General features: G+C 36.9%; 1 long non-coding RNA gene and 13 other non-coding genes across 14 annotated transcripts in view; 3 read left to right on the forward strand and 11 right to left on the reverse strand.

The window, feature by feature from the left end:
- Positions 1 to 1,154: 1,154 nt before the first annotated feature.
- Positions 1,155 to 1,227, reverse strand: Trnai-aau (transfer RNA isoleucine (anticodon AAU)). The gene has a single exon. It is a non-coding gene; the product is annotated as a tRNA-Ile (tRNA).
- A 545-nt stretch (positions 1,228 to 1,772) lies between these two features.
- Positions 1,773 to 1,844, reverse strand: Trnad-guc (transfer RNA aspartic acid (anticodon GUC)). Its single transcript has one exon. It is a non-coding gene; the product is annotated as a tRNA-Asp (tRNA).
- Positions 1,845 to 4,081: 2,237 nt separating this feature from the next.
- Positions 4,082 to 4,154, forward strand: Trnav-aac (transfer RNA valine (anticodon AAC)). The gene has a single exon. It is a non-coding gene; the product is annotated as a tRNA-Val (tRNA).
- A 1,091-nt stretch (positions 4,155 to 5,245) lies between these two features.
- On the reverse strand, positions 5,246 to 5,317 carry Trnad-guc (transfer RNA aspartic acid (anticodon GUC)). Its single transcript has one exon. It is a non-coding gene; the product is annotated as a tRNA-Asp (tRNA).
- A 660-nt stretch (positions 5,318 to 5,977) lies between these two features.
- On the reverse strand, positions 5,978 to 6,050 carry Trnav-uac (transfer RNA valine (anticodon UAC)). The gene has a single exon. It is a non-coding gene; the product is annotated as a tRNA-Val (tRNA).
- Positions 6,051 to 6,620: 570 nt separating this feature from the next.
- On the reverse strand, positions 6,621 to 6,692 carry Trnad-guc (transfer RNA aspartic acid (anticodon GUC)). The gene has a single exon. It is a non-coding gene; the product is annotated as a tRNA-Asp (tRNA).
- A 703-nt stretch (positions 6,693 to 7,395) lies between these two features.
- On the forward strand, positions 7,396 to 7,468 carry Trnav-aac (transfer RNA valine (anticodon AAC)). The gene has a single exon. It is a non-coding gene; the product is annotated as a tRNA-Val (tRNA).
- A 1,044-nt stretch (positions 7,469 to 8,512) lies between these two features.
- Positions 8,513 to 8,584, reverse strand: Trnad-guc (transfer RNA aspartic acid (anticodon GUC)). Its single transcript has one exon. It is a non-coding gene; the product is annotated as a tRNA-Asp (tRNA).
- A 660-nt stretch (positions 8,585 to 9,244) lies between these two features.
- Trnav-uac (transfer RNA valine (anticodon UAC)) lies at positions 9,245 to 9,317 on the reverse strand. The gene has a single exon. It is a non-coding gene; the product is annotated as a tRNA-Val (tRNA).
- A 6,885-nt stretch (positions 9,318 to 16,202) lies between these two features.
- Positions 16,203 to 16,275, forward strand: Trnav-uac (transfer RNA valine (anticodon UAC)). The gene has a single exon. It is a non-coding gene; the product is annotated as a tRNA-Val (tRNA).
- A 3,709-nt stretch (positions 16,276 to 19,984) lies between these two features.
- Positions 19,985 to 20,057, reverse strand: Trnav-aac (transfer RNA valine (anticodon AAC)). Its single transcript has one exon. It is a non-coding gene; the product is annotated as a tRNA-Val (tRNA).
- Positions 20,058 to 20,599: 542 nt separating this feature from the next.
- Positions 20,600 to 20,671, reverse strand: Trnad-guc (transfer RNA aspartic acid (anticodon GUC)). Its single transcript has one exon. It is a non-coding gene; the product is annotated as a tRNA-Asp (tRNA).
- A 2,157-nt stretch (positions 20,672 to 22,828) lies between these two features.
- On the reverse strand, positions 22,829 to 22,901 carry Trnav-aac (transfer RNA valine (anticodon AAC)). Its single transcript has one exon. It is a non-coding gene; the product is annotated as a tRNA-Val (tRNA).
- A 228-nt stretch (positions 22,902 to 23,129) lies between these two features.
- The window catches only part of LOC146465355 (uncharacterized), a 1,215-nt gene continuing 474 nt past the window's right edge, over positions 23,130 to 23,870 (reverse strand). The window contains exon 2 of the long non-coding RNA XR_014868324.1: positions 23,130 to 23,295. This is a non-coding gene — a long non-coding RNA (uncharacterized LOC146465355). The remainder of the gene's footprint in view (positions 23,296 to 23,870) is intronic.

A 23,870-nucleotide genomic window follows, 5' to 3' on the forward strand; every position in this document is an offset into this window, starting at 1 on the left:
AACGAATATACGGTACAATCTATTACAACACAAGCTGAGGAGATCTTCAGGAATAAAAAACAATAATAAGGCTGAAGAAAGGGAAGATATTGGGGTCTAATTATTTCGTTTAATTTTAAGTTTGTTTGTTGCTCATTTGCACCGAGATCTGCTTGTCTACAGTTTCTTCAGAATAACTTTACGACCCAGATGGGCAGTAAAATGGTCAACCGGAAACCTGCTACTATACCAGTCACACGTACCTAATTAAAAATATAAAATAATCTGGCGAGCTGTTTATTGTCAGAGGATAATTCTTGAACAAACACACATATCATCATTGTATCATAAAGATAAAAAAGAAACCATTTTCTTTAAGTTATGACACACTACTTTTCTTCTGAGTCCCTCAGACTTCATTTGATACAAAAAAAAAAAAAAATCGCATCCCCGGCGGAAGAACCGAACTCCAGTCTCCCGCGTGACAGGCGGGGATACTCACCACTATACTACCGAGTATCCGGGATGATATCTCTTTCTCTTCATGAACTGGTAGAGACTAATGATTGGGGTAGAAGATTATTCAGTATCCAGCAATTAATTAGCGATAATTTTGTTTAATTTTACGTCTTAGTATTCTGTGTAGTTTTACTGAGATAAAACAAACGATGATTAAATACAAGGAAAGTATGTATCTTATTTACTACTTACCGAGGAGGTTGGGTGGGGGAGGTGTAATTTGAGCCTGCCTTCCCTTCAGGCTCAGGAACGAAAACAAAAAAGGGGCGGGAGTGAATAGGGTTCTGAAAACGCACAACGTTACAGTCTCAAAGAGTGAAATAAAGCAAATTTGGGAAATATAATGTCTACACGCATTAATCTTATAGTAAGTTATGAATCCATGAAAATAGTCAGACTTGAAATAGGACAAATTGTTTAAATCTGGAGATATCAAGGAACGCGGCGGTCTCCAAATTGAATACATGAAAATGAGAGGTAGCCATTTTAATTTAGCCGAAAAGTCTCCTTTGAAAGAAAAAAAAAATAATGAATAAAATAAATAAATTATTGTTGTTATTTTTGTCTGATTAGCGAAACGACTAAAGCAATAGAGTAAATCAGAAATTAAGAAAAAGAAAAGATAAACGTAGTAAAACGTTTCCAATATAAAAAGATGTTTCCGGCCAGGCTTGAATTGGCGACCTTCCGTGTATTAGGCGGACGTGATAACCACTACACTACGGGAACCAAGATGAAAATGTCGAGCATTATAGAATAATTAAAATGAAATATTTTCAAATTATCCATATCAAATAAACAGTCGGGATCCAACAAGCATGGAGCCAGCTATTGTTATAATCACCTTCTATCTGTCGAATTTCATCGAGCCTTGCTAGACTACACACAACGAGTAGCAAATATACAATACAATCTATTTTAACACCAGCTGAAAAAAGCGGAAGAAATAAAAACAAAAATAACATTGAAAAAATTGAGAAGATACTGGGGTCTAATTATTTCGTTTAATTTTATTTTATTATTATCATTTTTTTTTCCTCCGAACTAGCTTTACGACCCAGATGAGCACTAAAGTGGTCAACCAATAACCTGCTACACTGAGTCACTTTCTGAAATTAAAAATATAAAATAATCTGGCGATATGTTTATTTTCAGAGGAAGAATTTCTGAACATAAGGATAAAAAAACAACTATTTTCTTTAAGTTATGACACCCTAATTTTCTTCCGAGCCCCTCAGACTTCACTGGACGCACAAAAATGGTCAAAACTCGTCCTCCCCGGCGGGGAATCGAACCCCGGTCTCCTGCGTGACAGGCGGGGATACTCACCACTATACTACCGAGGATCCCGGATGATATCTCAAAACCCTTTTGACATTTTATGAATTGGTAGTCACTAATGATTGGGGTAGTAGATTGTTTTTTATCCAGCATTTAATAAGCGACAATTTTCCGCAATTTTACGTCTTAGTATTGTATGTAGTTTTACTGAGAAAAAACGAACACTAAATACAAGGAATGCATATATATTTATTCAACTTTTTGGTGTGTACTATCGAGTTTTACGAGTTGAGTTATATAAACAATAGCCTCCATTTGGCGCGAAAATATGCTCAGATATTTGTCCGCGGACATTATCTGTTCCGAGAAGCGAACAGTTTTCCGAGAGCGAAGCTCGAGGAAAACTGTGAGCTTCGAGGAGCAGATAATGTCCAAGGACAAATATCTGAGCATATTTTTAAAGTCAAATGGAGGCTATTGTGTTTATTATCCTTCAAATATTTTTCGCAACATGCGGGAATCTCGCGGGAATCGGCAGGATCTGCCATTCTGTCATATGTCAATCACGTCAAAGTTTGTCAGTTGGCTTCCAAAATCTCCACGTCAGATTTCGCTTCAGGTCGAAAGCGTTTGTTTGGGGAAAAGGTAAAAAATTTTAAAGGAAAGTAAACTTGTTTAATTCCGTGAAAGACAAAAGCAAGATACAAGTGGCGGATAAGGTTACAGGGAATCAAACTACCTCTCGAGAACAAGCTAAAGATCACTGAAAGCGAAAAACTGTAAAGTATCGCATTCCGTAAAAAGTGTAAACTGCCGTCAACGAAACAGCCGGAGCTTTGCCGTTCTCTTCCTTTATCTCGTGTTCAATTGCAGCAGCACTTTATATCGAAAATACAATTGTGGAATTTGCTAGCCGAAAACGACCTGTGAAGAAATCGAAGCTGAACCTGTAGTCGAATACGACGCCACCGGTTGTTTTTGCTGGATTCCATCAAAGCGCTTTCTTTGCTAACTTGACATTGAATGGAGCCAGCAACGAAGTCGCTCACAATCACTGTGGATTAAACTTGTTGCTCGAGAGTAGGACAAGCTGCTTCTCTTCGTAGAGAATTTCGACATCTTGGGGTATCATGGCTGGTTTTTGTTTCGTGGACGAGATTTTATGTTCGCGAGCGATCTCGACCAGGTGAGCATTGACAGCATCATTTACCGGCTTGAACTCTGTCAGTAATGGTCCTGAAATTTATGTTTTCGTTATTTAAATTCCTTATATCCAGGCCAGCACGAATTGCTCTCATTAAAATACAACTGTAATATTTGCCGTCGTGTGAGCGAGCTTCGAGCTTATTAATTAAACTCGTTTAATAGCTTGTTGATGGCTTTCTCATTTCGCCAGACTGAAAGAAAACCATAAATACTCTTAAATGAGATGGGCTAAAACTTTTCGCCTTTCATATTTTTCAGTTTCACCACATTTTTAATTCAAGGACTGTTAAACAGAGTTCAGACCAAGAGAAAATGTCGCAAAGACGAGCTTGAGTATTTCAACGTTTCGTTTACGAACAGCTTACCGTCAAAAACGTTTAGAGGGTATGTTGTTTTCTGGTACTGGTTTATCGACCAGCAGGTTTATCTCTCCCTCTGTCACAAAAGCAAACCGTTCTCCCATCTTGAAATTCATTTTAATTGCAAACTTGACGCTCCTTGAAGTTTTTGAAATTGGGGAATATCACTTGGGGAATATCCTCGGATATTTCCCAGTTTTAGCTGGGGTATATTCGGTCACGTGAGGCATTTAGACCAATCGCGTGCGAGCGAAAATATTTGATGGATTATAAATTTTGTTATACATTAATTTCCTGTGATAATACTGAACATCAATGACAATGACTACAATTACTATGATGATGACGATGATAGTGATACTGACAAAAGGATTTGCGCCATTAAAGTTGGTGACTTGTTCTAAATTAGACTTCTGACCTTTCTTCAGCCCTGTTTAGTTTTATTCCTTCAGTTCTCCTCAGCTTGTGTTGTAACAGAGTGTGTGCACGGCAGCCATGTTGGAGGACTAAAATAATAGAAGATATTTGCATAAAAATAGAATATATTTCCCAAAGGAAAATCATTGTATTGTTTTGGTCCTCCAGCATGGCCGTCGTGCACACACTTAATAGATTGTTTGGTATATTTGCTACTCGTTGTGTGCAGTTTAGTGACTAACTTTTTTTTAATCGATATCGATAATTTGAAATTCTTCTTTTCAATAATTCTCGGATAATTCTCAACTTTATTCACCTTGGTTTCCGTAGTGTAGTGGTTATCACGTCCGCCTAACACGCGGAAGGTCGCCAGTTCAAGCCTGGCCGGAAACAATTTTTTTAAACGGGAAATGTTTGTACCACATGTATCTTTTCTTATTTACTTTATTGTCTTAATGGTAGCGCCAATAAGAGAATAATAACAACAATAATTTATTCATTTTAATTTATTACAATTTTCCTTTCAAGGGCTACTTTTCTCCTAAATTAAACAGTGGCTACCTCACTTTATTCATGTATTCAATTTGGAAACTGCCACGTTTCATAATAAATCGAGATTAAAACAATTGTTCTATTTCAATTCTGACTATTTTCATTGATTCATAACTTGCTATACACTTGAAGCGTTTGGACATAAGATTTCCCAAATTTGCTCTATTTCACTCTTTGTGACTGTAACATTGTGGGTTTTCACAATAAACATGTTAACCCTATTCACTCTCGGCCTTTCGTTTTTCGTTGCTGAGCCTGGAGAGAAGGGAGGCTAAAATTAGTCTCCCCTACCCTCTCCTCCTCCTCCTCCTCCTCCTCCTCCTCCTCCTCCTCCTCCTCCTCCTCCTCCTCGGTGAGTTATAAGGCTTTTCTGGCTACGGCAATAAGGGTTTGGTAACTCCCAAACTGTTTGCTAGGACGTCCACAAAGTGGACAGATTATTTTCTATTTTTTAATTTAGCGGGGGTGACTTGTATCAGGATTTCGGTTGACCACTTCACTGCTCATCTGGGTCGTATAGCTATCCATGAAGAAACTGTAAACACGTAGATCACGGACAGATAAGTAACAAACAAACATAAAATTAAACAAAATAATTAGACCCATGTATCTTCTCACCTTTTTCCAATCTTATTTCAGTGTTTCTTTCTTCAGCTCTTCTCAGCTTGTGTTGCATTAGATTGTATAATATATTTGCTAGTCTTTGTGTGCAGTCTAGCAAGGTTCAATGAACTTTTTTGACGATGAAAGCTCGACAGATTGAAGGTGATTATGACAATGTTTGGGTCCATGTTTGGTGGACCCTACTGTTTAGTTGATATGGAGAATTTGAAATTGTCCATATCAACTAAAGACCATTTTTTTTTAAGTTATGACACACTACTTTTCTTCTGATTCCCTCAGACTTTATTTGATGCAAAAAAAAAATCGCTCTCCCCGGCGGGGAATCGAACCCCGGTCTCCCGCGTGACAGGCGGGGATACTCACCACTATACTACCGAGGATCCCGGATGATACCTCACAAACCTTTTGTTATTTTATGAACTGGTAATGACTAATGATTGGGGTAGGAGATTATTTTGTATCCAGCAGTTATTTAGCAATAATTTTGTTTAATTTTACGTCTTAGTATTCTGTGTAGTTTTACTGAGATAAAACAAACGAATATTAAATACAAGGAATGTATGTATCTTATTTACAACTTACCGAGGAGGTTAGGAGGAGCCTCCCTTCCCTTCGGGCTCAGGAACGAAAACAAAAAAAGGGCGAGAGTGAATAGGGCTAACATGCTTATTGTGAAAACGCACAATGTTACCGTCACAAAGAGTAAAATAAAACAAATATGTGGAATCTAATGTCTACACGTTTCAATCTTATAGTAAGTTATAAATCTATGAAAATAGTCAGAATTCAAATAGGACAAATTGTTTCATTCTGGACATATCAAGGAAAGCAGCGGTCTCCAAATTGAATACATGGAAATGAGAGGTAGCCATTTTAATTTAGCAGAAAAGTCGCCTTTGAAAGGAAAAAACTAATGAATAAAATAAATAAATTATTGTTATTATTTTTCTCTGATTAGCCCCACGACTAAAACAATAAAGTAAACAGAAATTAAGAAAAAGGAAAGATAAACGTAGTAAAACGTTTCCTATGTAAAAAGATGTTTCCGGCCAGGCTTGAACTGGCGACCTTCCGCGTGTAAGGCGGACGTGATAACCACTACACTACGGAAACCAAGGTAAAAAAGTGTCGGGTATTATAGAATAATTGAAATGGAGAATTTCAAATTATCCGTATCAAATAAACAGTTAAGGGTCCACCTAGCACGGAGCCAGCTTTTGTTATAATCACCCTCTATCTGTCGAGCTTTTATCGTTAAAAATTCATCGAGCCTTGCTAGACTACACACAACGAGTAGCAAATATACAATATATATACTATATTTAACACCAGCTGAGAACAGCTGAAGAAATAAAAACATAAATAACGTTGAAAAAAGTTGAGAAGATACTGGGTCTAATTATTATTATATTTTTTTTCCCTCTGAACTAGCTTTACGACCGCGATGAGCACTAAAGTGGTCAACCAATAACCTGCTACACTGAATCACACGTACAAAATTAGAAATATAAAAAAATCTGGCGATATGTCTATTTTCAGAGGATGAATTTCTGAACAAACACACATTATTGAATATTTTGCAACATAAGGATAAAAAAAAAAAACTATTTTCTTTAAGTTCTTTAATTTTCTTCCGAGCCCCTCAGACTTCACTGGACACATAAAAAATGGTCAAAACTCGTCCTCCCCGGCGGGGAATCGAACCCCGGTATCCCGCGTGACAGGCGGGGATACTCATCACTATACTACCGAGGATCCCGGATGATATCTCAAAACCCTTTTGACATTATATTTTATGAACTGGTAATAACTAATTTTTGGGGTAGTAGATTGTTTTTTATCCAGCATTTAATAAGCGACAATTTTCCGCAATTTTACGTCTTAGTATTGTATGTAGTTTTACTGAGAAAAAACGAGCACTAAATACAAGGAATGCATATATATATTTATTCAACTTTTTAGTGTGTACTATCGAGTTTTACGAGTTGAGTTATATTTTGTTATACATTAATTTCTTGTGATAATACTGAGCATCAATGACAATGACTAGAATTACTATAATGATGACGATGATAGTGATACTGACAAAAGGATTTGCGCCATTAAAGTTGGTGACTTGTTCTAAATTAGACTTCTGACCTTTCTTCAGCCTTGTTTGGTTTTATTCCTTCAGTTCTCCTCAGCTTGTGTTGTAATAGAGTGTGTGCACGGCAGCCATGTTGGAGGACTAAAATAATAGAAAATATTTGCATAAAAATAGAATGTATTTCCCAAAGGAAAATTATTGTATTGTTTTGGTCCTCCAACATGGCCGTCGTGCACACACTCTATAGATTGCTTGGTATATTTGCTACTCGTTGTGTGCAGTTCAGTAATTAACTTTTTTTTTAATTGATATCGATAATTTGAAATTCTTCCTTTCAATAATTCTCGGATAAACTCAACTTTTTTCACCTTGGTTTCCGTAGTGTAGTGGTTATCACGTCCGTCTAACACGCGGAAGGTCGCCAGTTCAAGCCTGGCCGGAAACAATTTTTTTAAACGGGAAATGTTTGTACAACATTTATCTTTTCTTATTTAATTTATTGTTTTAATGGTGGCGCCAATAAGAGAATAATAACAATAATAATTTATTCATTTTATTTATTAGAATTTTCCTTTCAAGGGCTAGTTTTCTCCTAAATTGAACAGTGGCTACCTCACTTTTTTCATGTATTCAATTTGGAAACTGCCACGTTCCATAATATATCGAGATTAAAACAATTGTCCTATTTCAATTCTGACTATTTTCATTGATTCATAACTTGCTATACACTTGAAGCGTTTGGACATAAGATTTCCCAAATTTGCTTTATTTCACTCTTTGTGACTGTAACATTGTGGGTTTTCACAATAAACATGTTAACCCTATTCACTCTCGGCCTTTCGTTTTTTATGCTGAGCCTGGACAGAAGGGAGGCTAAAATTAGTCTCCCCTACCTTCTCCTCCTCCTCCTCGGAGAGTTACAAGGCTTTTGTGGCTACGGCAATAAGGGTTTGGTATCTCCCAGACTGTTTGCTAGGATGTCCACAAAGTGGACAGATTATTTTCTATTTTTTAATTTAGCGGGGGTGACTTGTATCAGGTTTTCGGTTGACCACTTCACTGCTCATCTGGGTCGTGTAGCTAGCCCTGAAGAAACTGTAAACACGTAGATCACGGACAAATAAGTAACAAACAAACATAAAATTAAACGAAATAATTAGACCCATGTATCTTCTCACCTTTTTCCAATCCTGTTTCAGTGTTTCTTTCTTCAGCTCTTCTCAGCTTGTGTTGCAATAGATTGTATAATATATTTGCTAGTCTTTGTGTGCAGTCTAGCAAGGTTCAATGAACTGTTTTCACGATGAAAGCTCGACAGATTGAAGTTGATTATGACAATGCTGGGTCCATGTTTGGTGGACCCTACTGTTTAGTTGATATGGAGAATTTGAAATTGTCCATATCAACTAAAGACCATTTTCTTTAAGTTATGACACACTACTTTTCTTCTGATTCCCTCAGACTTTATTTGATGCAAAAAAAAATCGCTCTCCCCGGCGGGGAATCGAACCCCGGTCTCCCGCGTGACAGGCGGGGATACTCACCACTATACTACCGAGGATCCCTGATGATACCTCACAAACCTTTTGTTATTTTATGAACTGGTAATGACTAATGATTGGGGTAGGAGATTATTTTGTATCCAGCAATTATTTAGCAATAATTTTGTTTAATTTTACGTCTTAGTATTCTGTGTAGTTTTACTGAGATAAAACAAACGAATATTAAATACAAGGAATGTATGTATCTTATTTACAACTTACCGAGGAGGTTGGGAGGGGCCTCCCTTCCCTTCGGGCTCAGGAACGAAAACAAAAAAAGGGCGAGAGTGAATAGGGCTAACATGCTTATTGTGAAAACGCACAATGTTACCGTCACAAAGAGTAAAATAAAACAAATATGTGGAATCTAATGTCTACACGTTTCAATCTTATAGTAAGTTATAAATCTATGAAAATAGTCAGAATTCAAATAGGACAAATTGTTTCATTCTGGACATATCAAGGAAAGCAGCGGTCTCCAAATTGAATACATGGAAATGAGAGGTAGCCATTTTAATTTAGCAGAAAAGTCGCCTTTGAAAGGAAAAAACTAATGAATAAAATAAATAAATTATTGTTATTATTTTTCTCTGATTAGCCCCACGACTAAAACAATAAAGTAAACAGAAATTAAGAAAAAGGAAAGATAAACGTAGTAAAACGTTTCCTATGTAAAAAGATGTTTCCGGCCAGGCTTGAACTGGCGACCTTCCGCGTGTAAGGCGGACGTGATAACCACTACACTACGGAAACCAAGGTAAAAAAGTGTCGAGTATTATAGAATAATTGAAATGGAGAATTTCAAATTATCCGTATCAAATAAACAGTAGGGTCCACCAAGCACGGAGCCAGCTTTTGTTATAATCACCCACTATCTGTCGAGCTTTTATCGTTAAAATTTCATCGAGCCTTGCTAGACTACACACAACTGAGTAGCAAATATACTATATATATACTATATTTAACACCAGCTGAGAACAGCTGAAGAAATAAAAACATAAATAACGTTGAAAAAAGTTGAGGAGATACTGGGTCTAATTATTATTATATTTTTTTTTTCCTCTGAACCCAGATGAGCACTAAAGTGGTCAACCAATAACCTGCTACACTGAATCACACGTACAAAATTAGAAATATAAAATAATCTGGCTATATGTCTATTTTCAGAGGATGAATTTCTGAACAAACACACATTATTAAATATTTTGCGACATAAGGATTACATAAGGATGATACACTCGAACCGTACGCGGACGAGCCGATAGCAGACGAAGAATGGCTAAAAAGATATCGCAAGGAACAAGAGGAGAAGCGACGACTCGAGGAAGATTTAACGAAACGCTTGGAGTATAGAGTGCGTGTTAGTGGATGGTATAGTTCTTACCTTGCATTTTGCATACGCGCTCTTCATTATCATCTGTCAAAACTATGGCCAAGTACTCACATACATTCGAACGAATTATTTTCCATGTAGATGTACTTGTGGTAACTGTAACCGTGATCTGCTAGCAAATATCAGCGAGTGCTACTGCTGCAAGGAACTCGAAGGCAATTGGGAAGCGCTGACTAGCGACATTGTTCTCGCGGAACTACAGGAAGGACACGTGTTGAACTGTGATAATAATAGCTTGTCTCGTTCTCTGAAATTTCGGCCGTAAATTTAATTGTAGGATGGAAGTTGTTAGCTTGTCCAATGAACAGGTTAATTTCCTTTTTGTCACTGTCCCACAGTTTACGAAATCCATTGTATCTTTTAGGCGCATACGTCTTGCGAAATGTTCGAAGTCTAACAAGAGTTGGCGTCTAATGTTATTCGTGTCTGTCACCGGTGTCGGGACAAATTTGAGCCCTTTAGAAATAACGCTAACAGGCTGTCGCTAAGTTGTTTGTTTGAAAAATTCTTCATGAATTTCTCGTGTTTTTCTCTTTGTGTCTCAATCCGTTTTTTAGCCATTTTTTTTCTGCGCTCTTTGCGCTTGTTATTTGTTTTGTGCCCTTTTTTATTTTGAACCCCCGTTGTGGTGGTTAGGTTTTGAAAGATACATTTGTAACAATGTTATACTTTTCAACATTTTTATTGTTTGCAGAATTCTGCAACACATGTGTGTACAATATTTGTTTGAGCTCGTTGAATTCTTGCTGCAGTTTATCTACCTTATCTACATCGCGGTTTACAATGTTTTCTGTGTTCGCCGAGTGCGACTGTTCTCGCATCGATCTATTTACATCAGTGGTAGCATTTGTGCTAGTATTTTTTGAGAGCTTGGCCTCAACGAAACGTCGCGGATCTCACGATCTATGAGAATAAATACCAAAACAATTACGCCATATTTTATAAAACTTGCGACTGAGTTTACAGTGAGGTCAAACTATAAACCTCAGAAGGTTACAACGCTTAGAATGTCACAAGCGGGTGTGAATATTCAGTATCGAAAGCTTACCATTCGCTTTTCCCTGCTCCTCTTCGAAGGTGGCTCTTGGTCTTCGTCTTCCCTTCGCTTAGCTGTTTTAAAGGATAAACACAAACGCGATATATATATATCATCCTACTTCAGTTCACGTTTTAAGTTTAGACCTGAATTCATCAGCCTTGCGAAATCCTCGTCATTGAAGTGAATCGAGCACAAGGACGAGGTCTTTCCAGGCGCGCGTCCACATCTTCCTCCGCTCCAGCATAAAATTGATCCATTTCTTTCTCCTCCTCAGTCTTTGCGGGCATGTGGTGCCAAAGAAAGGAATCCTGTGCATGCTTATTCCATTCACTTCGTCTTTGATATTTCCGCATCTCGCTGCAACACATCTTTCCGGCATTTTCGAGAAACGTGCAGAAATACCGCGACTTGTTTTCAGTGAGATCCAGAGAAAGGCTGAAGTCACGTGTTCCTGAATCTACGTCACAGCTCTTGCTAAACCGAGAGGAGACTAATGCGAATGGTGGGCCAAAATGGCGGCAAATTTGAACGTCTTATAAAATTCATAACAAATTCGCGTTTTATGCAAATCGAAAAATTTTTTCACTGAAGTTCTCAGGGTGATGTTTAGGTTCAGATAAGAAAATAAAAAAAATTCCGATATTGGCACTTTAATACAAGGAATGCATATATATTTATTCAACTTTTTGGTGTGTACTATCGAGTTTTACGAGTTGAGTTATTTTTTTTTGCACATTGATTTCTTGTGATAATAGCATCAATGACAATGACTAGTATTACTATAATGATGACGATGATAGTGATACTGGCAAAAGGATTTGCGCCATTAAAGTTGGTGACTTGTTCTAAATTAGACTTCTGACCTTTCTTCAGCCTTGTTTGGTTTTATTCCTTCAGTTCTCCTCAGCTTGTGTTGTAATAGAGTGTGTGCACGGCAGCCATGTTGGAGGACTAAAATAATAGAAGATATTTGCATAAAAATAGAATATATTTCAAAATACCGCTTCCTTTCGAGTAAATATGCGAAAAACGATTTTGTCTCAGTTGACCTCAAAGTCCGCTTTCGGCGGGATGGAATTTTCCTGAACTTTCGACGGCTTGCGTATCAATCCGCAGACTGTTACTAACCTTCAAATGGCAATTATTGATTTATTAGGTCTTTCTCTTCTGTTTCACGGGAAAACATTTAAAACCTAAGTTACTTTTACGTCCGAAATAGGTTTAGAAGAACATGCTATAAATGCAAATTTTCAGCAACCACATTTTAGCACTAAAACATTGCCAATTTTACCCATGGGCGATAACTTACATTTCCCCATAATGACTTTCTATGGCTTCACTGTATACCTATTTATCATAATATGAAAACAAAGCTCTGGATAAATGAAAATAAATGACCCGCTAGGCTTCAGATTTATCAGCATTTTCTTGAGATTTGGCAATCGAAGCGCATAAAAAATTGCGTGACACACTGTCACGGGTACAAATAGCTTTTCTTTTTAGAAAAAAAATAAAGCGACATTTTTGAAAGGAAGCATTTTTCATTCGCAGTAGAAAAATCCTTGGATCAAAAGTTGGGTAGCGTTACTGACCAATATATATATTGCCGCTGCTTTTTATAGATGAAATTCCAGAGTATCCGTTCGCTCTGACTGTATATTATTGTGTTAAAACAAATAATTGGAAAATTTCTTTTCCTCTTTCTTTATCACTGCCATGGATAAATTGAACTAGAAATAGGTTGAACGCAGCAGATTTGAACTACATTAATCTGATTAAAAGTTCCGACTGTTACTGTTAAACTGCATCGTTTGTGTGAAATATACGTGCGAAGTACTGTTTGTGTTACTCGTCCGTTGATAATGAGCGAGTTTTTGAGATCTCTGTAAATAGAGAAAGGGAAGAGAAATAGCATAAAGGGTCCGATCCTGTTTTTAAAAACATTGTCTATAGAGTTTTCCAATCTTCATACATCTAAAAATGAGAGCTCGTGATTAGTGAATTATAGATTTGCAAAAGAAAGCACACGCACACACAACGACAACAAAAACAACAACAACAACAACAAAAACAGGGCAATTCTGAACGTTTCTAAGGGAAAAAGTAATAACAATAAAAACCGTAACAAATTTAATGAAACCAAGATAGTGGTCAGTACTCTTGTTATTAATAATGTTATTTTGCTGTGCTGTTTGATCCTGAAATATTCTTTGTGTGAAGATGAACGTAATAATTAACTAGTTAGATTTTTGAACGTCGCAGTTTTGGACCTATGAATAAATTGAATTATAATAATTACACCAGAGAAACATTAAGGAACTGTAAACAAAACGGCGAGCATGGGAGTTTGCTGTTCGTTTAAGTCGATAGTTGGTGGGCCATGTTCTCTTGCTCGCAGAGACAGAACAAGGTCCAGCGAGATAGTACCTCTGCTGTCCTCAGTGTGTCCTGTACAAAGAATATTGACCAGCACAAGTCGTGTTATGGTTTTCAAGATGTAGGGAACGAGGGCCATGTTTTCAACGCGAGAAAACATCAAGACAATGACGATTTGGGCTTAGCTGTTAAGAAACATTCATCACCAAAGACACTTATCAGGCCCGGTAAGTTACCGGGACGGGCTCCAGGGCTTATAAGCGGCAGTTTACGGTATTCCTGGAGAGAAGGTAGACACAAAAATACCAAATCTAGCAGCCGTAGCATGTCCTTATTGCTACTTCGTGACTTAATATTGTTGACACAATGTTCTGTTTTAGTTCTTTTTCATTTCTCTCCAGAAAGAACTCCTTTTCTCTTTATCAGGTGTGGGGCTTAATTAACAAACGTAACGACCAAATTTGACGGCATTTAAATGGTGATGTTATGCTTTATAGGACTTCGAATATAATGTGCCCATTTCTGAGTATTTATTCTGCAAGCGAAAGTATGGAAGCAAACGGACATTAGTTACGAAAACTAGTCTCTTAAAATCGTCTTTATCCCCATTAAACAATACATTGAAACATACATTGATACATTGAAAGATACAAATCTTTATGGTGACACTTCCGGTTCAAGGTTGTCACGCAACGGTGTAGCTTGAGTTGTTTATTAAAAAAAAAAAAGAAATGTTTATTAAAACTGGATTGTTTTGTTACTCAGAGGGTAAGAGTACAGAAATAACACCAGTGCGGGTTAATGAAGAATTCGATGCTAAATTCTTGTTAAAACGTGCATGAAATGATCATGAAATACTGAAAACCTCGTCGTCGACACACTTATATGCTTGTATCGAGCGGGAATAGATAAAGAAGATGGCCAAAACTTATGTTGGATTTTTCATTAAAGTATCTGCTTAATTTCCGTACCTTTGTGTCTCAAATTGACGTACGTTTTTATTCTCTTTTGGCTTTCGTAGTTCGCGGTCACCGGCTATGTCACGCCATTGTTTACAATGCGAATGCCAGATTTTCGACAGGGTAGGTGATAAATTTGAGTCCCTGCGGGTCACTTAAAATAATTTACCCAAAGTTTTGTTTTGATGTTATGATTGATTAGTACACAGTGAAGCCATAGAAAGTCGTTTTATGATAATCTAAGTTATCGCCCATGGGTAAAATTGACGGTATTTCAGTTCGAAAATTTGGTTGTTAAAAATTTGCATTAATAGCATGTTGTTCTAGATCTGTTTCGGGCATAAAAGTAACCTAAGTTTTGAATGTTTTTCTTTAGAACAGAAGAAGAAGACCTAGAAAAGCAATACATGTTATTTCATGATCAATGACTGGCTGTGGATTGATACGCGGCCGGCCAAAGTTAAGGAAACTTCCGCCCGGCCAGAAGCGAATTTTGAACTCAAATGAACTGAAAATCGTTTTTCCGTTGTTTACGCGTAAGGAAGCCGTATTTGGAAAAACTAACTACAGCCTGTTTTGTTTCTTACTAAGGCCTACCTATGAGCGAAATATGAGTGAAATCGATTTTTTGACTTGTGCCACCAAAAGTTGATTTCGGTCGATATTTGTGGAAAGCCGCTCTTAACTTTTCAAGATAAGAGCTCGAGAGATAGAAGGTGATTATAACGATGTCTAGGTCCATGCTTCGTGGTCCCTACTGTTTAGTTGATATCGAAAATTTGAAATTCTTCATTTCAATAATTTTCACCTTGGTTCCCGTTGTGTAGTGGTTATCACGTCCGCCTAACACGTGGAAGATCGCCCAGTTCAAGCCTGGCCGGAAAAACTTTTAAACGGGAAATGTTTGTACCAAATGTATCTTTTCTTATTTTCTCATTGCTGATTTACTTTATTGTTTTAGTGGTGGCGCCAATCAGAGAAAAATAACAACAATAATTTATTTATTTTCTTTATTAGAATTTTCCTTTCTAGGGCTAGTTTTCTCCTAAATTAAACACTGGCTACCTCACTTTTTTCATGTATTCAATTTGGAAACTACCACAGATATCCAGATTAAAACAATTGCTTAATTTCAATTCTGACTATTTTCATTGAATCATAACTTGCTATAAACTTGAAGAGTTTAGACATAAGATTTCCTAAATTTGCTTTATTTCTCTTTTTGTGACTGTAACATTGTGCGTTTTCGCAATTCACTCTCGGTATTTGTTTTTTTTTTTTTTTGGTTGGTGAACCTGGAGGGAACGGACGCTAAAATTAGCCTCCCCTACCTTCTCCTCCTCCTCCACTTCCTCCTCCTCGGTAAGTTAAGGCCTTTCTGGCCACGGCAATAAGGGTTTGGAGGGTATATCACGGTATGCTGTTTGCTAGGACGTCTACAAACTGAACAGATTATTTTCTATTTTTAATTTAGTGGGGGTGACTGGTATCAGGTTTTCGGTTGACTACTTCACTGCTCATCTGGGTCGTATAGCTAGCCCTGAAGAAACTGTAAACACGTATATCACGGACAAAGAGGAACAAACAACCAAACATAAAATTAAACCAAATAATTAGACCCATTCCTATTTGAGTGTTTCTTTCTTCAGCTCTTCTCAGTTTGTGTTATAATAGATTGTATGGTATATTTGCTAGTCTTCGTGTGCAGTCTAGCAAGGTTCAATGAACTTTTCACGATGAAAGCTCGACAGATTGAAGGTGATTTTAACAATGTCTGGCTCCACGTTTGGTGGACCCTACTGTTTAGTTGGTATGGATAATTTGAAATTCTCCATTTCAATAATTATATAATGCTCAACTTTTTTACTTCGGTTTCCGTAGTGTAGTGGTTATCACGTCCGCCTTACACGCGGAAGGTCGCCAGTTCAAGCCTGGCCGGAAACATCTTTTTACATTAGAAACGTTAAACTACATGTATCCTTTTTTTATTATTTTTATTATTTCTGATTTACTTTATTGTTTTAGTCGTGACGCCTCTCAGAGAAAAGTAGCAACAATAAATTATTTGTTATTTATTAGAATTTTCCTCTCAAAGGCTAGTTTTCTCCTAAATTGAAATAGCTACCTCTATTTTTTTCGTGTATTCAATTTGGGGACTGCCACATTCCATAATATGTCCAGATTAAACAATTTGTCCTATTTAAATTCTACCTATTTTCACTAATTGTAGCGTTTAGACATAAGATCTTCCTCAATTTGCTTTATTTCAATCTTTGTGACTGTAACATTGTGCGTATTTACAATAAGCATGTTAACCCTATTCACTCTCGGACTTTTTTTTTTTTTTTTTTTGTTCGCTTTTGAGCCTGGTCCTACCCACCACGGTAAGTTAAGATCTTTAATTTTTGGCAACGGCAAAAAGGTTTTGAAGAGTATGTCACGGTATGTTCCAACCTGTTTCCTAGGACGTCCACAAAGTGGACTGAGGACGAAATATGATGCGACAACGAGTGATTTGTTCTTCACCGCCGCCATCTTGGTTACGCCATCTTGAATTTCTCAATATCTCCAAAAAAAAAAATTGGATCCGATCCATCATTTGGCAAGCAATAATTCTGTATAATTTTACGTCTTAGTAGTGTATGCAGTTACTGAGAAAAAACGAATACTCAATACAAGGAATGAATATATCTTATTCAATATTTTGGTGTGTACTAGGGACCGTTCATTTTTTATGAGCATGGGGGGGCTGGTGGGATTTGGGGGGGGGGGGAGGGCCACAAGAAAAAAAATGGCACTAAAGGGGGGGGGGGCTACCAAAAAAAATTGAGTGAAAGAGGGGGGGGGGGGGTCACCAGCAATAATTGGCTAGTAGGAGAAATTGAAAGTGGCTCAACACAGAAACAGATGAAGAAATTGAATATTATTTCAATTTCCTTAACCACTTTTAATTTGTTTTACATACTGAGGTCGAAATCTGCATTTCATATTAACAACAACTGAGGAAATGAAGCATATCTGTTGGAAAAGCAATAATGAATATAAACTGAAGTAGACACCTATGTTTGTACAAGTTCAAATCAATATAAAAACGTAACAGTCTCACTATTGAATCATCCGTGGGGGAGTAGTTTTCTACAAAGTGGTTGTACTCAGAACTATATCAATAGATTGTTTAATGTTCTGTTTAATAGTACTCACTTTTATAAAGAGTGTTGATTGGTAAATTATTTGAACCAAGGTATATCAGTAGACTCAGTAGTATGCCTAGTGTGAACATCCAGATTAGTTTTTAATAATAGAACTGTTGTTGGTGACTTCAGTTGACGGTAAATCTGAGCAGAGGCCATCTTCAGAAAAGCTTGTAACTGTCATTTTTAATAGCAGTACTTTAATATCCAGGCGCGTAGGAGGGGGGTTCGAGGGGTTTGAACGAACCCCCTTTGAAGATCAATACTGGCGGAAGAAAAAGCACAATGAGGAGGTTGAACAACTACATGAGGTGTACCATGCGAGAGAGTAGAATGTCCGCCCTGGTTCTAAATGCATATCAAATATGATATGCCTGTCAATCTTGACGAGATAGTCAATTTGTTCGAAGGCCTACACCCGAGAATGATGCAGTTTACCAGCTTGGTGTATGACTATCAGCAGATCGAATAGCTATCAGAACTTGGCAGGGCGCGGAATGTACATTGAACTTTCTTGTTTAAGTTGAAACAATTATGCCGCAGAAATGATGTATATAGCTTAAAAAGCTGCTGTAAAACAAATTTGTGATTCGCCTAAAATGGGTCTAAAAATGCAGGAAATGAGGTTTCTGAGAACCTAGATTTTCAAAAATTTCCGGGGGAGCATGCCCCCGGACCCCCCTAGTAAGAGCGCCTCCAGCGCTCAGCAAGATTTGGGGCTCAACGAACACCCCTATCTAACCCTTACCTACGCGCCTGATATCTGTGTGTCCGCTGTTTTTTTCTGTTTAATATGACTCGTAATCGTTGATTAGTATGCTTCAATCCGTATTTTGTTAGTCAGATCTGTACGTGTATTAATTGTTTCTACTCGAAGGGGAGTTATTTCACGTTAACCATTTGCTTGATTAATTTTTCTAGTTCATTTGAGAATCTAAATGGAAATTTAGGGTTTGCCGTTGTCGTAAACGTGTTGCTATCTATAAAACGTTTTTTAAACAAGAGAAATCTTTACCTAAGCAGAGAACGGTAACTTTTTAATAGTACTGTAAAGAAATCACAGTAACAGTTGCGTTTTGTTAAAGTTAGGAGTATGATTTGTTTCTGGTTGGGCGGGAGGGGGGGGGGGGGTCATCAGAAAAAAATTGTTTCTGCTGGGGGGGGGGGGGCATGTGGAAAAAAATTGCATGCTAGGGGGGGGTCATACAGTTTCGTAGTGGTGAATAACCAAATCCCACCAGCTCCCCCATGCTCATAAAAAATGAACGGTCCCCTATCACTGCAAATTTTTTCAAGTTCTGCTATATTTTGTTATATATCGATTTCTTGTGATAATTACAACAATGACAATAACGAGAATAACAATAATGGTGATGATGATGATAGTGATAATGACAAAAGGATTTGTGAGATTGAAATTAGTGACTTACAAGTTCTAAAGTTTATTTACCGAGAATCTTATTTTCCTGCTGTTGTAAAGACTTAAACGTTCAGATAATTCCGTAATGAGCGCAAAATTTTTTAACATTCGTATATTTCGTTGAGATCAATCGACCTTCATCAGCGATGTGAACAATCAGGCGAGATCATTTGACTTCGTTCTTAAGGCTAACAAAATTTGTTTGGTATTAATTTGGCATAGCTTGACTGATCACGTAACTTACTGCTGTCAGGGCTTTAAGACTTCGACAGACCATTTTTTTGCCAATTTTGAAATATTTACCTTTTTGTGACAAATTTTAAGTTTATTCTCGTCACTTTTTTAGTTACATTATTACACCATTTTGATTCTTACTTATTGATTTACTTTGATTTGGAGATTTTCGAGAAATTGGAGATGGCGAATCTAGGCTGGCGGTTGTGAAAAACAAAGGAATCGTTGTCACATGATGTTTCGTTATCGGTCCATTTTGGGGACGTCCTAGGAAACAGTTTGGGACATGCCGTGATATACCCTCCAAACCGTATTGCCGTAGCTAAAAAGCCTTAACTTACTGGGGAGGCTGGGTGAGGGAGGGGAATTGGAGCCTCCATTCCCTCCACTCTCTGGAACGGAAATAAAGGCCGAGAGAGAATAGGGTTAGCACGCTTATTGTGAAAACACAATTTTACAGTCAAAAAGAGTGTAATAAAACAAATTTGGGAAAATATAATGTTTAAACATTTCAAGATTATAGTAAGTTATGAATTAACGAAAATAGTCAGAATTGAAATAGGACAAATTGTTTAAATATGGATATATTATGGAACGTGGCGGTCTCCAAATTAAGTACATGCGAAACGCGGGTAGCCGTTTTAATTTAGAAGAAACCTAGCCCTTGAAAGAACAATTCTAATAAATAAAATAATTAAGTATTGTTGTCATTTTCTTACTGATTGGCGCCACCACTAAAACAATAAAGTAAATAAGTAATGAAAAAAGAAATAAACATGTAGTGAAAACGTTTCCAATTTCAAAAAATTGTTTCCGGCCAGGCTTGAACTGGCGGCCTTCCGCGTGTTAGCCGGACGTGATAACCACTACATTACGGAAACCAAGGTGAAAAGGGTTGCTCATTATAGAATTATTAAAATGGAGAATTTCAAATTTATCACCCATACCAAATAAACAATAAGGACCACCAATAATGGAACTAGGCATTGTTGTAATCACCTTTTATGTCGCTAGCTTTCATTGTGAAATATACCATACAATCTATTATAACACAAGGTGAGAAGAGCTGAAGAAATAAAACATTGGGAAAAGGTGAGAAGATACTTGGATCTAATTATTTCGTTTAATTTTACGTTTGTTTGTTACTTATTTTAAATCAGAACAAGCTTTACGACCCGGATGAGTACTAAAGTGGTCAACCGAAAACCTGCTACCAGTCACACGTACTAAATTAAAAATATAAAATAATGTGGCAAGATGTTTATTTTCAGAGGATAATTCTTGAACAAACACACATCATCATTGCATCATAACGATAAAAAGGAAACCATTTTCTTTAAGTTATGACACCCTACTTTTCTTCTGAGTCCCTCGGACTTCATTTGCTGCAAAAAAAAAAAAAAAAAAAAAAAGAAAAATCGCTCTCCCCGGCGGGGAATCGAACCCCGGTCTCCCGCGTGACAGGCGGGGATACTCACCACTATACTACCGAGGATCCCAGATGACATCGCAGAAACCTTTTGACATTTTGTCAACTGGTAATGACTAATGATTGGGGTAGGAGATTATTTTGTATCCAGCAATTATTTAGCAATAATTTTGTTTAATTTTGCGTCTTAGTATTCTGTGTAGTTGTACTGAGAAAAACAAACCAATATTAAATACAAGGTATTATGTCAGTCTTATTTACATTTTTAGTGTATTTTTATCGAATTGTGTTGTATTTTGTTATATATTGCTAATAATAGGTAACTTGTGATAATAACAACAATAGCAATAACGAATAATAATAATAATAATAATAATAATAATAATAATAATGGTGATGATGACAAGGGTGAAGATGATGATGATTATATTATTATTATTGTTGTTATTATTATTATTATTATTATTATTATTATTATTATTATTATTATTATTATTATTATTATTATTATTATTATTATTAGTAGTATTATTATTATTTTTATTATTCGAATGATGATGACAATCATATAGTGAAGGTTAGGAGGATGTCAGACTCTTATAACTGCACACTGAATTGACCGAAAAAAACATCAGTGGAGCAGTGTACTAACTACAGAAAGATGTACAATGGATACCAGCCCGCAAACAATAGAGCTGCATGATATACAGGAACAAGAAATTAATGGTTCCAAAGAGCTGTGTTCTCTTTTCTTGAAAGGTCACATGACTACAAGAGAGGGGCGAAGGGAGGGCCACTAGGAGCCGGCACTGACTCATTAAGCTGAATTTTCATAACTTGTCTAATATAAAATTATTAACGCGTCTAAAGTTGGTGACCTTTCCCAAAATTTATTTGTTAGCAATTAATTTGATATGAAGTTAACTGGTCACGTGACTTACTGTTGCCATAGCTTTTACATTTTGAGAGCCCGTTTTTCCCAAGTTTGAATTTTTCACGCTTTTATGACAAATTTAAGTTTATTCTCGTCACTTTGTACATTTAACGCCATTTTGATGTTTAGTTATTAAATTGATTTTTTTTTTTGCGCTTTCGGAGATATCGAGAAATCCAAGATGGCCAATGCAAGATTTGCGGCTATCAAAAACAAATGACTCCACTTGTTGTCATGAAATATGTCATCAGTTCACTTAGTGGGTGTCATTTGAAACAGTTTAGGACATACTATATATCCTCCAAGTCTTATTGTTGTAGCCACAGTGGCCTTTAAGTTACCCGAATGGGTGGGGGGGGGGGGGTAGGGGCAATTTGATTCCCCGTTTAGGGACGAAAAAAAGGCCGAACGCGAATTCTTGGTTTTCACATGACGACATAAAAAACTGAAATTCATAACTAAACACAATTTTGGGTTTTCAATCTTCATATATAAGAAAATCTAAATTTCCATCGGCTTGCTCGTTTCAGCAGGATGGAATTCTTTGTTTTGAAAATAGAGCAGTTTGAATTTTAGATTTTTGCCCAGTGCGTGACAGAAGGATTGCTGCTCTAAACATGTCACGTACATGAAAACATCGATTCGCCTCGTGGTTTTTTTAGGTCTGATCAGCTAACATGTAATAGAAGCGTTAATGTCAATGTGTGAAAGTTCAGCAGAGAGAAGAAAGGCTTTGAAATTGCCAAGGTAAACTCCAGATGTTCTTGCTGGTTTCCGGCCGCCATGTTGGTTCCCATCAGACGGGGCACCAACATGGCGTCCCATACCAAACTCTGTAATTTCCGTTGTACATTTTCTCGAATAACTCGATTAGGAGATATCGCACACCCCTGTGGCTTTCACACGTTGTTTATGTATCACTCTTTAATTTTATTTTTTCACTTGCGTGACGATGTGTGAGGTGAAAACCACCCATAGGGTTAACATGATTATTAACAAAACGCACAATGTTACAGGCACAAAGAGTAAGTTATCAATCAGTGAAAATAGTCCAAATTGAAAAAGGACACATTATTTAAATCTGAAACGTGGCAGCCTTCAAATTGAATACATGAAAAAAGTTAGGTAGCCATTTTAAGTTAGGAGAAAACTAGCCATTGAAAAGAAAATTCTAATAAATAAAATAAAGAAATTATTCTTCTTATTTTTCTCTGATTGGCGCCACGACTAAAACAATAAAGTAAATCAGAACTTTAAAAGAAATGATGCACGTTTCCAATGTAAAAAGATGTTTCCGGCCAGGCTTGAACTGGCGACCTTTCGCGTGTTAGGCGGACGCGATAACCACTACACTACGGAAGCTTAAACTCGGGCCATATTTGACCGCGTGGTGCATAAGCCTACGATCTTTCAGCAGCGATAACCTCCAGCATCGCGACTTCCCCCAAATCGATAGATAGATATAGAGATATAGTGAGGCAACAAGTAACCACCAGATAGAATTGCATTATTTGCAGTACGAATGAAATACAGGGGAAAACGACATTTTTTTTAAAGTGTATATGACAGATTTTTTCATATGAGGGGCAGGTCTTTGTATATTTCTTTGAGCAATGGTTGTTGCAATGCTTGGCAAGCATACTGTTCATCGGTGGTGGTGCATTACTTTCAAGTTCCCCAGCAGCAGCATCTAGGTTTAAGAAGCTTTGAACTTTCAGCTCCCAGGTACATTTGGTAAATTTCTTCCATATAATTTCTGAAAAAGGAGTAAAATGAAACAAACAAAACATTTAAATTTGGGAATATCCAGAAGTACAGTCTACAGTCATGAATGTTGTGCTGCACAGCACTGATGACACAAATGATGGATCACAACATTAACTCTACAGTGAAAATTTGACTGCTGAAATGAATGTCAAGCTAAACATTAGAATGGAAAACCACAAGAGGCAAAAAAAAAGTCTGGGACCTCTATGGGAGCCTGAACCACAGCAGAAATTGCTGGAGTGAGCCCATGAATCTCTACTCATCCTTTAAAGACAGTGGGAAGGCTGCTTATTCACATATGTTATAAAAAAATCCATTGCAAATGACAAGCTGTACAGAAAGACAAGGGAGAAAATAAAAACAATTATGCGCAGATGAAGCTCTACCAACAGACATCACATGATCACTACAATAATAATAACAAAGGTGTAATAAACCACGCGCATAAAGTCAAACTTACGCTTATGTGAGAATTAAAATGTACTCATATATACTGAACTTCCATAAGTTGGGGTTAATGGAAAGCAGAACACGGTTCTGCTTTATGATTTATAATAAACTTTG

The sequence above is a fragment of the Pavona decussata genome, unplaced genomic scaffold, assembly GCF_977016875.1.
Source record: "Pavona decussata unplaced genomic scaffold, jaPavDecu1.1 SCAFFOLD_156, whole genome shotgun sequence".
Lineage (NCBI taxonomy): Eukaryota > Metazoa > Cnidaria > Anthozoa > Scleractinia > Agariciidae > Pavona > Pavona decussata.